The sequence below is a fragment of the Haemaphysalis longicornis genome, unplaced genomic scaffold (assembly GCF_048455015.1).
Source record: "Haemaphysalis longicornis isolate Haplotype H1 unplaced genomic scaffold, Haemaphysalis longicornis Haplotype H1 scaffold_3, whole genome shotgun sequence".
Taxonomy (NCBI): Eukaryota; Metazoa; Arthropoda; class Arachnida; order Ixodida; family Ixodidae; genus Haemaphysalis; species Haemaphysalis longicornis.
The window spans coordinates 84758567-84771573 of NW_027526335.1; the positions used below are offsets into that span (position 1 = coordinate 84758567).

General features: G+C 44.8%; 1 protein-coding gene across 2 annotated transcripts in view; it reads left to right on the forward strand.

Moving 5' to 3' along the window:
* Positions 1-2099: 2099 nt before the first annotated feature.
* Positions 2100-13007, forward strand: part of LOC144174752 (uncharacterized) — a 28321-nt gene continuing 17413 nt past the window's right edge. Inside the window, exon 1 of one of the 2 annotated variants that reach the window (XM_077703599.1) lies at positions 2100-2419. The gene's annotated coding sequence lies outside the window, so the exon portion shown is untranslated. Of the gene's footprint in view, positions 2420-12448; positions 12765-13007 lie in introns of those variants that run through there. The other variant, XM_077703598.1, reaches the window with a different exon arrangement.

Here is a 13007-nt window from a genome sequence, read left to right on the forward strand (position 1 = left end):
GCTAGGCAAAATCGTTCTGTCGGAGTGTGAAGCCTCTCAATCAAGTTCATAGATAAGAAGTATACCATGGGAGCAACAAAAAAAAAAACGTTGCTTGGCAACACCCAGGATATTCGCTGTGTGACGCTGCAGGAGCATGTGCATCGTCTGCTACCGCGCATACCCAAACGGCGCTGCCCCTGCTCGAGCACTACACCCGAATTAGTCCTAGTGAAACGACTTTTAAGTTCTATCCCAGTCTGAAATTACAACAGAAATACCGCAGAAACCTAACAGGAATTCTTGTCCAACGACAAAAAAACTTCGTTGTCACAACATGTCCTGTTCTTACGACTAAGACATCTGTTGTTACGACACACATTTCTGTCGTAACGACAAACATTCCCGTAGTCACAACAGAACTACAATTTACGCTACTCTTCAGAATGGGCAATAAAATTCAAACCATTCGCAGCTACTGATGGAACATCAGGATCCCGACAAGACAGGAATTCGGCATGATGGAACATCAAAATAAGTACAGGAATACGACACGCGACAGAACATCAGAATCACGACACGTCAAGAATACGACAATACACGCGAAAATGCGACAAACGACAAAATACGGCACGCGAAAATACGGCAATCACGACACGTCAAGAATACGACAATACACGCGAAAATACGACAAACGACCAAATACGACACGCGAAAATACGACAAACCACAGAAATTTTTATTGCCGTCATTTTCGACTGGGATATGCGTGAGCGTATTTGCGCCTAACTTTGAATATTCGCGTCGCCGGAGTATGAAGCTCGGTGAGCAAAGTTGTACCGGTGCCAAGAATAAGGTGTGCTTTAGGCGCAGCTGTCACGGCGGAACAGTGTACGTGAAGGTGCTGTCTTTAAGCGGGCAAAAAAAAACTAGGAAAAATAATTTCACAAACAATAACTCAAGTAACCAGCTAAACAGGAAGTATACTCTTCAGAATGGGCTATAAAATTCAAACCATTCGCAGCTACTGATGGAACATTAGGATTACAACAAGACAGGAATTCGGCATGACGGAACATCAAAATCAGGACAGGAATAAGACACACGACCGAAAATCAGAATCACGACACGTCAAGAATACGACCAGACGACAGTACGACACGCGAAAATACGACGAACTACAGAAATTTTTACATGTCGTCATTTTCTACTGGGAGAGTGAGGTAAAAGGATGGTGGCAGAAATGAGGGGAAGGGCACACTCGCGCGGAATACGCGTTCAAGTTCGTGAAACAACCATCTAATTCTTTTAAAGACGAGTCTTTTTTGGGTTACTTAAAACTGGGTTACCAATTGGGTTAGTTATTTTGGTCTGGACTCTCCGTCCGTCTGACCGTCCGTCCCCCGATCCAGCTTTCTGGCGAAAAGTTGAAACAATCCTTCAAAACAAATACATGGGAGGGGAATCGGGGCAGGTGCAGAAGACGACTATCATCTTCCGACGACATTTGCATTGAAGCGAGCAGAAACGGGGCCAGTTATTTTGTTGGCTATGTCCACGCAGCACAAATATTTTGATATGAGCTGCAGCTACTGCTGGAAGCATTTATTTCACGACTTCAGAAAAATTACACGTAGATCTTTAAATCGCACCAGCATCTACGCATGATAGACAGAAGCCTCCCGAGAAGGCAGCAAACCTTTTTCCTTTATTGAGAATCATTTGTCAACTCACAACCTGAAGGGACTTCCCTTCGTTTCACTTCGTCCCTTTCAGTGACTGCCGGGCTCGAAAAGCCTGACTTCATTCCCATCTCGACGCACGCGGCCCGCTCTTGTCCTCACGGGAAAATTCTTCCACTGGCCACGCGTTCCTTAGAATAATTTTTTTTTAGCGTGTCGCGCGGAAGGGATACGTTGCTCTTCTTCCGCCCTCACTCCGTCCTGACAAATTCAAAATCGCTATTAGTACTGCGCGGCTACACAGAGGCGAACGCACGAGCGCCGACGTCGGCGTGCGCGTCTGGATCGATTCGCTCTCCGAGCCCGGATCGATGGCTTCTCGGTCCGCGTGCGCAGGGCGGCAGCGCGCGGTCGGGATCCGCATCCCCAGCCACCGCCGCCGCCGTCGACTCGGGCTCACCACGGCGATGGGGGCGCCGCCAGCGCTGACGCTTCCGGGATTCCGGCACCGGGGCCGTGCAGAGCCCGCAGCGCCTCCCGCATGTGGCTACCCGCCGCTGGGGCAAGACCTGCACAGCTCCCGCCGCCGCCACCGGCATCCCATCATATGCCGCCCAGGACGCCATTCCGCTGAGGACGTGCTCCCTCCTGTACCCTGCTGCGTCAAGACCGCGACGATGGGAGCCCACAAGGCCGCCGCCTCTTCCTCCTACTCTTCAGCCGGGGATTAGGGTCTCCGCCAAGGAATAGCGCCAAAGGCAGGTGCAGTTGTGCAATCTTCTTGTGTAGCTTAGTGCCATGAACTGAAAGCGTGTGCCAGTGCGGGTTTGTTGGTACGTGATGAAATTCGAAAAAAAAAAAAAAAAATAGCGCTACGACGGGACAAAGAAGGCAAACGAGCCTGCATGGGGGCTCAATTAACAAAAGCGAGTTTATTTCACTGTAGGGAAATATTGTAGAGGTGTGTTTGTTTTCCTTCACCCTTCCCGATTTTCTTCTAGTTTTTCTTAGAGTATATACCTCGCAACGGCAAAATAAACCCGCTGTTAGATCAGCGGGCAGTCTCGCATCACCTTCTTCGTGCCGTCGCCACGCTGTTGTTTTGAATGTAGTCGTTCTGCCGTTGGTTGATCATCATCGAAGGGAGTCGGAAAGAACAATAGCGACAAATTGCGTGATTGCTGAAGCATCGACGGACTAACGCGTTCCCTGCTCTGGGAGAATTTTCGATAGTGTCATTCCAGAGAGAGCAGCTCTGAAAGCGGCAGTTTTTTTACAGCTAACGGCGCAGAGTTATGGATAGTCGTGCGGCGGGCTTTCACGGGTAATGAGCTAGAAGCTTCCGCAGGGAAAATATTCTCGCAGGTGTGGTCTCATACTGCCCGTTCCTGAGGTTTGCACATTTTTTTTACAGGCTTGCCGTAATTGCTATCCGTCATGTTAAGTGTATATTCATGTTATATTACGGCTGTTATATTATCCATGTTGTATTATATGCTGTTCTTCACACAAACGATTAGTTCTTCGACGTGGGAATGGATCACATTAAAAAATGAGAGAGCGATATATAAACCCTGAACCAATTCCACGTTATGAAACGTTGGTGCCGCCTATCAGCGCGATTCAGAATAAATGGCACCATCGCATTTTTGTCATGTTCTTCTTTTGCCGTATCTAGTAACCATACTGCAAGGTCACTAAATATATTAGCCACACTCGCTGTAAATTGCTGTAAGGTGTAAATTAACGAGCTGCTTCACTGGCGCACCTCCAACATTCGGCTCATATGGGAATCCTCACTCCGCCGAACACAGGAACTTTTCCTTCCAATTCAGCGAAACTGCTTTTAAGCTTTTGTTGTAGCTTGACCAAATATATGAACTGCGTCGTACGTGACCCGCAGTACTACAACTAGTGCTTGCAAGGGGCAATTAAAGGGGCCATGAACACAAAACGCAAGTTTGGTTCATTCGAAAGATTGCCTCGTCGGAATCATACTGACACCGCTTTTAACGCAAACTCCGCTCAAATAAGCTATATAGTTAGGAAAAAAATGAATGGCCATGCGACTCACTAGCTCATTTCCCGAACAGAACCTATGATGTCATATGCCCAGCTGTGCGATTGGCTGAGGCCGGCAAAAGCAAACGCAGATTAGCCAGTGCTTATAAGCTTGCCGAGCGAGCTATTTTCGCTTGAGTGTAATGCATATTCAATTTATAGCAGCAAGAATGGTGGGGTGAAACAATGGAAGTTACGAAAGTACACATAAACATAGAAGTACCAGTGCGTACTGCTGTTGGTACTGCGCGCACTATGCTTGTTATAGCTGCACAGCAGAGCGCCGCTTTGGGGTTGTCTCAGACGACACTGGCAAATTGGCGTGAGTGACATTATCTTGAGTGACCCTATTTGTCGAACATAGCCCATGTTTCAAGAAGCAATTACTACCTACCGTGACAAAAACAAGCCAGGTGCAAATGCGGTCAAAGCAAAGGCGAATAGCGTTGCGGAGCAGTATATATGCTGACGCTCTCTAGGAGGAATGACGGAAAACAAGGCCCGGCAGCCCGCTGCAGGCTGAACAGCACACTTGGAGTTCGCTTGAAGACCCGGAAATGTGACGTCATGGCATACGTCACGACACCCACGATTTGGCGGGAGAATGAATCAAAATTTTAACTTAAATTGATTAATTTCTCAGTGAATAAAGCATCATTTGCTTCCGGAAAAGCACTCGGATCACTATAAAACACCAAATATTTCGAATAAAAGAAACTTGTATTTTGTGTGCATGGGCCCCTTTAGAGATGAGCGCCCATCATGCAGAACGAGATTTCGGCGTATTTTAATGTATCCACGAGAATTAAGTTTTTAAAACATCTTAAAAAACCATGATATTCTACGTGCATTCACCCGTGAGAAACTTGATTTGATTGATTGTAGGGTTTAACGCACCGACGCAAAGCAGGCGAAGAGGCGCGCCGTAGTGGAGGGCTCCGGATTAATTTTGACCACGTGGGGATCTTTAACGTGCGCCGAAATCTCACGCAGACGAGCGTTTTTGCTTTTCGCCTCCATCAGAAAAGCGGCCGCCACGGCCGGGAATCGAACCCGCGACCTCGTGCTCAGCAGCGCAACGCCTTAGCCACCGTGGCGGGTCCCGTGAGAAACTAAGTGTGTCTTTTTGCTATACATACCAAAGGCAAGAGGTATAAAAAACAGAGAAGTTGAGGACAGCGCGTACTATAAGAACCAGTACTAATATTTCAGAAATACAATGTTATCTTTGTGCGAAAACCTAAATTGAAAGAACACTGATCAAGATATGCGAACAAGTATCAAATCAGATGCGAAAAATTATTAATTGTGTAATTAATAGAAATGACAGCGCGAGAATTCTACGAGAAGTTGCTTCGCCAAAAATTTTTCGAAACATACATTGCGCTTAAGTTTAATGGGTTAACACCTGTCCTAACATACATTGCGCTTAAGTTTAATGGGTTAACACCTGTCCTCACAGTTTCCACCTCACAATTTTCCCATCCTTCGTATTCATATGTTGAATTTGTTTGTGAATGATAGTACAGGTACCACTGAAATTATGCACGTAAAGCTTTAATCGGAGCAAAAAATCCTGGAGCAGTTCAAGCTCCTGTATTCATCATCCAGCAACATTAGCATTTTTGTCAGCAGTCCTCAACTCGCTCAGGTCGCCTACCAATATACTAATGATTATACAAAAGATATAATTACAGAACAATGTTCATCTTTAGTTATAGGAAGGCAATATTCGAGAAATTACTAGTGAAACAATAAAACTCTTTCTGAGAAGAACATGAGATACTTGCGCACAACAGAAATTGACTTTGAAAAACAAAACAAGAATAAAGGCTGCAGCAGTATAGTCTGCTTAGGCGAATGACTACATATGTTGTAAACAACGAACAATATGCAATCGGCATTTTTATTTACATCGAAAATTCTCGGATTGCGTTAACCACAAAAGTTTATTATGGAATCATATATTTACAGGTCAAAGATATTTTTCAAATACGTCACATCCGCATCACGGGAAGGAAACAATTTATAAAATTAGGCAGCACAGTTTCAACTACAGTGTGCCACAGGGATAAATTTTGAGGCCAATGCCATTTTCTTTGTATATCAACTAGTACATCCTTTAGTACTCGAACGCTGCCATGATATTATGTACGCAGATGATAGGGAGATCTGTTTTTATTTAAAAGCTAAATCGAATAGAAATCGCTGCCACTGCGAATTTATTTCATCTGCCACAACTGCTTATCAACAATAAACTAACCTTCAATATCTCAAAAAGAAAATGTACAGTATTCTCCGGCCTTTACATAGCTCCAAACTCAAACGGAATTGTTGTAACTACAAGGATTTTTGTCTAATACAATAGATGGGAAGTCTTGTTAAACAGGTGGACCGCAAGTGCCTAGAAATAACTTTAAATTCTGACTTCATCTTCAGCAACATATTATGAACTCATTTAACCAGCTCAGTAGATCGAGTTTTTGTTTGCTAAAAAGCAGGCATATATTTTCCTACACAACTAGAAAATAATTTACTAGTCAATCTCTCATTGCAAAATTTACAATTGCACGGAAATTCGTGCTTCACATATTCTTTATGTTTAAACTGCGCCAGGTAGTGTCTTTCATTTGCTCATACAAAAGAGTTCCAATCAGTCCCCGGGACGCCAAAATCTGCTCTGGCGAAAAAGAAATCTCAAATAAAAAAAAAAATACGCAGCCGCTTTGGAGCAGTTCTGAGCAGTCTAAAATGACAAATGAAAGAGACCTAGAAATGTGTGAAAAGGAGCGGTTAGAATATCAAAATAATGTAAAATAAAACACATTTTTTTCTCTCTTATTTCAAGCTTGAAACATAGTAACACTTCAAAATATAATGAATCACAGAATAGCTTGCATGGTTACAAACATGCTTTCAAACAATATTCCCTTCATTCCAAGCGCTGAATTCTTTTTGGCCAGCGCGTGAGACGCGAAATTCTTCGAATTTGTGTTTCTATCTTTCAGCTCTTCAGGAGGATGTGATAAACACACTGAAGCATATTTTCATGCTCTTATCTGAAATATTTCGCCTTCACTCTAAGGAATCAATGTCCACTTAGTAAGCCCTATCAGACAGTTCATTTGCAATGACTTGTATAATTGCAGTTATGATAATATATTGCTGATTACCTATATGTATAGGTAAGCAAGTACTGATCAGAACCTCATTTTTGCACACTCGATTGTTTCGTTTTTTATCATATCTTGTAGAGAGGTTTCGAGATTATTACTGCGTGGGACCACTTTCATGATGGATGACTACGAGCCCAGATGCTGAATGCGTTCAGTCTGACAAAAATGGCCTAAGTAGCAGTTGTTCTTTTTAATATTTAGTCAAGTCCTTTGCGCTCATTGGTGCTTAACGAGCATATCTGCTGCACCTGTTCTTATGTCTTACAAAGCAGGAAAAGACTTTCAATGCCCCAGCTGCTGACTGCGGAGCAACCCATATGCGGTAGCAATGACGTCACAGGCGGGAGATGAAATAATTGTGTTTAGGTGTGCATGTGCATTCGTCTGCGTGCGTGCGTGTCAGCGTAAGAATGTGTGCGTGCGCGTGTGTGTGGTCGTACATGCACGCATGTGTGTCTATGCGCATGCGTGCGTGTGTGTCGGGACACTTGTACCAAGGTACTCTGATTTTAGTTCACCTTTTTATAATCATACGTTGTCGAAGCCACCAGATCCCAAAGGTTAACTTTTAAGCCAGTTCCTTGACTTTTGATACACGCCAGTGGTGCGTCCTTTCAAACTCAAAGCGCCTCACTGAAGCACATCCCAGCACACGAAAAAATAATTTTGCAGGGTGAACACTAGAAATAACACACTTTGTATATGCACAGTACAAGCACTCAAAGGCAGCTCTCTTAAGCAGAATCCCGACCATAGCCCTCGTGGGAACAAATTTTGTTAAACCGCACTGCGCTGTTGATAAATCGGGCAGCGGAGCTCATACACCTCTATTCAGCAATTCGAAAAACGGCTTAAAATATGGGCGGCCTGGGGAATGAAATAAAGAGAAAATACGTCAAAGTTAAAACTACCTTCTTGTCAAAATAAATCCCTAGCTCTCAATGGGGGACAACAGAAGAGGCCAAAGTGTTGCTTCGGCGCATACAAACCTAAATTTGAACTTTAAAGAAAACGGAGGAATGGATAAAGGTGTATGTACATGTTCCGTCGTTTGCTTTTATTTACTTTTGCTTTCGCATCTGAATAACTGTAGCAAAACTAGAAGTGAATAAGGCGAAAGAACGTAATCCCTGGATTCTTTTCCGCACAAAAAAAAAAAGTGTTACAGCCCGATACGGAACAATTGGTCTAACGAGGCAGAATTTATTGATGAGAAAAAAATTCAATCGCTGAGAGTTTTTTTTTTTTCTTCTTGTGGGGGGATCTTGAAAGCTATGAAAGCTATATTTTAACAAGGAGGCTTTTCGCAGAGCAGGGAACGTGACGCATCACGACAGTCTGGCTTAGGGCAACTCGTTCGAAAGATGTGTGCTACACTACTGCTTCCTTCAAGCCAGACTAGCTTTAAAAAAACATAAAGTGCAAAATTATTCAACTGTTCGCCTCGTCAACGAAAGTTTTAGTCGTTAACGAAATCGCACTGTGAGCGTAAATGTGTTCCCGGTGAATTCTTCCGAAAGGTATGTGCTACGCTACTGCTTTCATTTACACAGTTTACCCACGATCACGCGCGGATCTTGCTTGCTTAGGTTCATGCCTCACGCCCTCAAGCGCAGCTCAGTTTTAACATGGCTTAGCTTAGACACACTGATCTAAGACTCCGCCAATGTTTAAGCAAGAAAAAAAACTTAACCATGACCAGATCTTTCTGGTCATCCGTGCCAGGGCTGCAGCCAAGGGTACCTCGTACTCAAGGGTACCCAAGACCTGGTACCTGGTACTCAAGTACTCAAGGTACCCAAGGTACCTGTTGAGTACTCAAGGTACTCAAGGTACCTGGTACTCAAGGGTACCCAAGAGTACCTGGACTGAGGCGAACCCACTCCACCGAGTGACGGCTCAACCACCACCGTTTGCTCTATTAAATGTTTCTTCTCTCTCATCCCTTCCTAAAGAAAGTTGGGAGAGTCGAAAAAAGCTTCCTCGCATCACAACTGCGTCAAAATTGCGTCAGAACTCGAGCTAAAGCTGTGTCCATCCACCCTTCGCTGAAAGTGCGTCCAATCGATCGCCAAACCTTCAAATACTAATCCCGAACAAAGAACAAGCGCGTGCGACTAAGCAAACGAACCTCTATGTATACCGATACTTGGGTTACGAGATAAGGTATACTATCTTATCTTATCTATATCTTATCTTATCTAGAACCGTTCATTCGCGATTTTCAAGTAAGCGTCTTGACACAATGGGGGGCCGGTTTCACGCACGCGCCGTGTGTCCATAGATCAATTCAGAGCTTTTCGGTCGACCAACCGGTCTATTAGGAAATTCATTACTTTTCTGACGGGGCGCCATCCGTCCCATTAAGAAAGCTTGTGCTTTAACAAGACAGTGAAATATTTTGGCATTGCAAATCTTGCGTTCGAAGAGGCAAATATTCTTCGCTGCATTCAAGTCTGCCCACGTGCTTTGATTGCGAAAGCATTATGGCTTCCACTGGCAATTCGTATGCAGAAATAAGTGGCCAGAAATAATTTATTTTATTTCATTTTATTTTTATTTTATATTATTTAGTTTTATGGAAATGCATTGAGGACGACTCAGCGAGCAATGGAACAGAAGATGGTAGGTGTAACAATAAGGAACAAGAAGAGAGCGGAGTGGGTCAGGGAACAAACTCGTGTCAAGGACATGTTAGTAGAAATCAAGAAGAAGAAATGGACGTGGGCAGGGCATGTAATGCCGAGGAAAGATAACCGTTGGTCATTAAGGGTAACAGAGTGGATTCCTAGCGAAGCCAAGCGGAGCGGAGGGCGGCAAAAAGTTAGATGGGTAGATGAGACCAAGAAGTTTGCTGGGATAAATTGGTCGCAGTTAGCACAGGACCGGGATAATTGAAGATTAATGGGAGAGGCCTTTTCCCTGCAGTGGGCGTAGACAGGCTGGTGATTATAGTGATGAAACGCAGTCACCTTACTCCGCTACTTTCTCAGAACCAGCGTGTTCCATGGCTAGGATACGTCTGCTCTCCTCACGTGCCTTCGCTTGTCCTTTCCACGGCTTCGCTCTCCGAGGTTTTTGGTACAATCCGCTGGGGATAGTCAATAAGTCCTTAACAACACTCTTGACATTTCCTGAACAGAGCTGAGCCCGTTATACCTGGCCTGAATCCTTGCAGAGTACGGCAAGAGCGCGAGCTGAAAGTTACGTCGAGGCCCTCAAAGTCAACCGGTGTATTTTGTTGGCGTTGACCTGCAGCCACCCGGAGTCCAGCTTCAACCACTTGTGGTCACATACTCCTCTTTTACAAACGAGTGCTTAGATCGGAGGATTAAACGGGTGAAGAGAAATGGGCAATCTTTACACTGACGATCAGGCCAAACAGGAGTGCGTGCTCTGAACGTCTGTAGCCCGGTGTTTCAAGGAGGTGGAAACCGAGATAAAAGCCGAGGCGTTATCGACGGGAATAATTTATGAGCCATAACTGCGTCAGCGCTCAGCGTGTAATAACAGCTTCGTGAGAGCATTATGACGTCACCACCCGGTGACGTCATAATGCCCTCCACCCTTCGGGTGAACCACGCAATTGTGGCGGTTAACTGTTCTCTACTGTTTTCCTAATTTCTTCACATTTCGCGTGCTCGACACGTCCTCGAAGCACCAGTATCGACCTTCTTGCAACGCTTCTAGCTTTCTCGTGACAGTTTGCGTGAACCCGACCCGTCCTTCTCGGTGGCAGTTTGCTTTTTAGGGGCGAAGCTCCTCTTGCTCGGGCCCTGTCCCGGCAGTACACGGCACATTGTACACGGCACATTGATGATGATTGTGGCAGGATCCCCCTAGGGATTGGCTAACCAAAGATTGGCCGAAGAGGTCATAACGTTCAACGCGTTCGTTGCTAGCCAACAAGGAGGAGAGGAGCAGGATCCCCCTAGGGATTGGCTAACCAAAGATTGGCCGAAGAGGTCAAAATGTTCAATGCGTTCGTTGCTAGCCAACAAGGAGGATAGGAAGAAGAAGAGGTTGTCGTTCGTCGCCTGCGAGCTGAAGACACGTACCGGGGGTACGCGACACAAGACGCTCTGCAGAAGGTGACGGTCAAGGTGGCTAAAATGTCACACACCGAATTCTCCAACTTACCCATCGAGATTCTCATTGTCCCAAACAAGCCCTACATAATAACCACAAACATCGACGTCGTCGACGGGCTTGTCAACGGAGCGGTGGAAAGCTTGACGTGTCGAGTCTTTATATGATGTGTGGGCGAATGTTTCATGGTTTTACCGTTAAGAATTTTAGCTTCGCCCCTCTCATCATCATTCACTTCGTGGAGATGGCGGGATTTTTTTTTCAGTGCTATTTCATGTATCACAGTGAACCCGAAGCACGAAAATAATTGGCTTTGCGACGATGGCTAAGTTGCTGTATTTAAGATTGTGACATTCATTGGGCTGAAAATAACAGCTTGTTCAAAACAGGGATCTCTGACCATAAATACTACACCGCGGCAAAGAAAAATAACGCTGAGAAAGCTTTCCAACTTTAAAAACCTCTATAGCATGCATATTTTCCACCGAATTCAATGTTTTGTAGCACTTTCTTCTCTATGAAGGGAACAGCAGATGTGGGCGACGGAACTTTTTTAAGAGGCGCTTTCATTTTTTTTACAAACACGTTTTTAGCGTACCACAGTATGTGTAGACCTAATCACACGCACAATTCTTTTATAGAAACAGGCCAACCTGTGGGTACAAACTGCCATTCGTCCCTGGGAAACTTTAACGGACATATTCACAGCAAACCACCTAAGCATTGGTTAGTAAGGGCAGAAAGTCAGAAAGTCAGAAAATAGAAAGTACTGTTTAAAACTGCCAATGAGCGCACATCGGAGAATTTAGCAAAGTCCTCCTTACCCATTCAACATTGTAGCCTTTTCAAAATGTATAAAGAACTACAGTTGTACTATATATCAAGCATAGCAAAAGCTGTCGCATCGCACTTGGCTTCCTATTCGGATACATTGAGTGCAGCCACTGCTTTGGATATTGCCTTGTCTTGTGTGAATAGCTTTTGTTCCGTAGTGACGTCTTTCGTTTACAAGGCTGGCCGCTTCGAGCCCCTGACAACAGTTACGAGCCCCAAGCCCGTCTTGACATCCAGCACGGCGGCGAGCGAGAACGCCTTTGAGTGAACATGCTCGTGTGAACACAATATGCCCCTGTATCCACGGCTATCTTAGTGGTATATGGTTGCCGTCACAACAGCTCGAGCAGGATGCTGACACGGAAAAAAAAAAAAAAGAAAAGGTGTGTAGCCACTGCTTCCTGGCTGGTTAGAGTTTCCACTCTGGCCTTTAACGTCGTAATTGTCAACTGGCGGATGGTTTTGTTATAGTTTCTGGGTGGAAGGGCGAGTACGTGAGGTGGTCTGTATAAAAGAACAAGACTCTAAAATATACACATGTCAGCGCTCCGTCGTGTTTTGTCTACCTTACATCCTTCCGCGCTCGCATTATGCTGGCGTCGTACTTACATGGGCCTCTCTGATTCCCTAAATGGAAGAACGAATCAGCGGCCTGCAGAGAACCGCAACACCTTTTTCTATCCGCGAGGTTCAACTTGTGATGTTATAGCATCACAAGTTGAACGATCCGCTGTCCTATAGATAAGCAGATCGTTCGCGTATGTTGATTACTACAGTAACAAGTCAGTGCCGGGGCCTGTGCTTTAACCTCGCCATCATCGACCATCGACCATAGAAAGCGTTACTATTATCTCCGTTTTTATTGCTGCACGCATCACGGCTGTCCACGGAATAATGTCCGTCGTAAGAGAACTCAAGCTGGTGGATTTCGCACCTTGAAAAGGTAGGAGAGTTTATTGTTCAAAAAAACGTCCTGTCGAGTCTGCTTTTACCACCGTATAGCCGCGCGTAAATCAAGATCGCTTATGATATATCTGTACTATTCTACGAAGTGTGTGGGTAGAAAATACCAATAAACTCAATTTAGAGCAATATGCGTCCGTTATCAAATGTGAGCGTTTTCTGATAGCCTTACTAGCAAGCGCATTATGGCCACATTCCCTGTGAGATAGCGCGGTGTACTTCA